Below are 3480 nucleotides of genomic sequence, written 5' to 3'. Positions count from 1 at the left end.
TAGAGCGGGGAGGCGCCGTCTTCGCGCTGCTCTCTATGGTCCTGGAGGACCGTGGGAGGTTTCGGGCGCATAGAGGCGTGGACCTTGGCAACCCGGAGTCTTTGACGCCGAGGGGTCCTGTTACAATGCCCAGTGGAGCGCTTCCTGTGTTCCCAGATCCCGGACGGGGCTTAGTGAGGAGATCAAACGAGAGCGGGGGAGGGGAAGGGGAAAAGAGAGAGAAGAGGGAGGCGAGGTATAGAGGACGCCCTCCCCGTCCGTCGGGGTGGCTTGGTCTGAACCTCAGCCCACTGACGCTGACTCACGCATTGCAAGCCATTCCCCACCTGCGTGCTGAACAGCGGCTGCCAGCCACCGCTGTGGCTTCCCCAAGGCTTACAGTCCAGTGGGACCGGCAGACGTGTCCCCACCCCACCACAGGGGCCGCCGAGAGTGGGCAGGGCCGGCACGGGAGAGGGCAGAGGACGTGGAGACCTGGTTGGGGAGAGCACCTGACCCAGCCCGGGTGTCAGAACGGGCTTCCTGAAGGAAGGGACATCAGAGACCTGGGGCCCGGTGGATGACTTAGTATTACTCATTTCCTGAAAGGAGAATTTCACCCTGTTCCAACTTGTAGTTCTCTGATTGCTAAGGAAATAGGGCATCGTTTTGTGAATTTAATGGTCTTATATATTTTGTGTTCTTGCTCATTTCCTTTGCCCATTTTTTTTTTAAAGATTGGCTCATATCCTTTGCCCATTTTTTTTTTCAAAATGAGCAATTCAGTTCACCAGTTTTTAAAATTAAAAAGGGGGAGGCAAAGGAGATGAGCATCTTTTTATTACTGCCTATTTATTGGAGGGATGCTTGTGTCGAGTCTGTTAGTCACTTCCATAGATTGCTAATGTTTCCTCCTGGTTCATACTTTGGGAATTCTCCGGTTTTCTGTGTATTTACCAACGTGTTCTCCACATCCCTTTGGTCCTGGTGCTTTGAGGGAGGACTTACCCTAAGGTTACAATATGTAATCCGCTATGTATTTTTAACATTTTCCTTGTTATGGGGTATGGTGTGTGTGTGTGTGTGTGTGTGTGTGTGTGTGTGTACAAGCACATGCCTACACTGGGCATTCTAGCCAGGGGCCCTACCACTGAGCCTTGTCCCCACACCCTTGGAAATATGATACACAGCAGAACATATTAACAATTAATAGCTGAGCATGGTGGCGCACACCCTTAATCCCAAGCACTCAGGAGGCAGAGGCAGGCTGATCTCTGTGATTTCAAGGCCAGCCTGGTCTACAGAACAAGATCCAGGACAGCCAGAACTACAAAGTGAGACCCTGTCTCAACACGGGGGGGGGGGGGGGGTTCGTAGTAAGTAGCCCTTGGCCCTACTTGTACAGGAAAAGAAAAGGGCTCAGTGGCCACCTAACCAGAGCGCCCTTCACAAGCCTGGCCTCCAGAGGGCGCGCCTGAACCGTGCGTTGTGTGAAGGAGACGCAGAAACCCAACTTTTGCAACGCGAGTCTCCCCTGCACTCCTTGGTTTCTCTACCTGGAGTCATTTGCTGAGGCTGGAAGGATACAGTAAGACGGCGGGGTGTGGTGGCAACCACCAGCACACCTTTAAACCCAGCCCCGAGGAAACTGAGGCAGGAGGGATGCCGCAAGTTCCAAACTAGCTTGTGCTACATAGTGACTTTCAGTCCAGCCTGTGCCACAAAGCAAGACCCTGAACAACAACTACAACAACAGACCCTGACGTACTGGCGTGCGCCTTCAATGCCGGCACTCGAGAGGCAGAGGCAGGCGGGTCTCTGTGAATGTGCAAGGCCAGTCTGGTCTACAACAGTGAGTTCCAGGTCAGCCAGGGATACAGAAGAGGACCAGGGACTGGAGAAATAGCTCAGCGGTTAAGAGCGTTGACTCCTCTCTCTTCCAGAGCATCCACAGGGTGGCTCACAGCCATCTCCCGTTCCAGGGGACCTCCACAGGCACCACCAGGCACACAAAACACTCATGCACATAAAACAAAATAGAATTCCATGCCATTTTGAAAATAAAGCACCAGGACACGTGTCTCTGAATCCAAACGAAGAGTCAGAGAGCGTGCCTGAGTTGTCAAGCCAAGTAGGCTCCTAACTCCGTTTCTCCCACGGAGGGGGAGTGGAGGGAATCCCAAGCCTTGAGCCTGCAACTCTCGGCTCTACCGCCCGGGGTCGCCGGCGGCCCGCTAGAGGATTCCCCCGCGGGTTGGGCTGGACCACGCGGAATGCTCAGGACCCAGCGAGAAGGCGATGCGCATCCCTACGGCAGCCAACCTGCGTCCCGGCCGCCCACGGCTGTGACTTGGAGTCGTTTGCATTAGTCAAGGGCGGGAAAAGTTGCTCTTAGTTCTTCATCATCCCTAAGTTTGCTTTCTGTGTTCAATTTCCGCACCGAGCCTTGCATGCCCCGATCCAGAACCTCCCCCTCCTGGGGCTTTGAGTTCAAATGATCCCACTTTCCTCACTCAGCTATCCCAGTCCAGCTCTCCTCCTGAGCTTCCACCTCCTGTATCAACTTGGGGGTCTCCTCTGGACTACAGAAGGGATGGAGAATTGGGGGTTTGGACCAAAAAGTAACTGGACAGCTGGAGACCCTCAAAAGTTCCGCCCTCGGCGGTGGGGAGGTGGGGGTGGGGGCGCGCGGTGACCAGGCCGGCGTCCCCACCCGCCTCTAAACTTAGCCGTGGTGACGGCGATCGCGGCGGGCTGGGGACGCAGGGGGCCCGAGCAGAGAGGGGGGCGGCTCGCCTAGGCTGTGAGAACCTCTATTTATAGCGCCCGGAGCCCGAAATAGCGTGGAGCAGAGCGGCCGGGATGACGCGGGAGCCGCCCGGGGCTGACTCACCCGGCCCGGAGTGGAGGCCCCGGGATGGGGGACAGTGGAATATGCCGGACCCGACCCCGTGCCTTCATGGACACCTCTTCTACTAGGCCATCCCAGTGTGTCCCCTGGGACAGGTGGATGGATAGATACACAGCAAAAGATGTCAGCAGCTTGGGACACTGCAGTTGGATTAGGGGTAGGACTTCCACCAAAGGAATCGGACGAGGTATGCACACCCGCTTCTCACCAGGAAGAGAGTACTGAAATGTTTTAGAGAGGGAGGCACGGACTCATTGACCACAGCCGGCCATCATTCCATAACGTGTCTCCTGTTCTCCCCCACCCCTCACCCCGTCTCTGCCTGGAATGCTTGTCCCTGCTTCCAAAAGACCTGAGAACTCATCCACTTACTTTAGAGCGCTGTCTGTCCCCCGTGACCTACTGGCCTGGGATAAATGAGTGGTACCCAGGGTAGCCAAGACGGAGCTAAATATAGATTCAATTTAGCTGATTAGCGTGGATTAAAAAGTGTTTGGCAAGAAGAGAAAATGGATCCAACAGCAGCTCGCTTTCTGTTCCGGAAGCAGGTGCTGCGGGCAGGTATGGCCTGGGAGCCTCGTTTCAGCCCC

This window comes from Peromyscus maniculatus, chromosome 1 (genome assembly GCF_049852395.1).
Source record: "Peromyscus maniculatus bairdii isolate BWxNUB_F1_BW_parent chromosome 1, HU_Pman_BW_mat_3.1, whole genome shotgun sequence".
Taxonomy (NCBI): domain Eukaryota; kingdom Metazoa; phylum Chordata; class Mammalia; order Rodentia; family Cricetidae; genus Peromyscus; species Peromyscus maniculatus.
The sequence above is the reverse complement of the archived record's forward strand: the minus strand, read 5'-3'. Positions refer to the sequence as shown.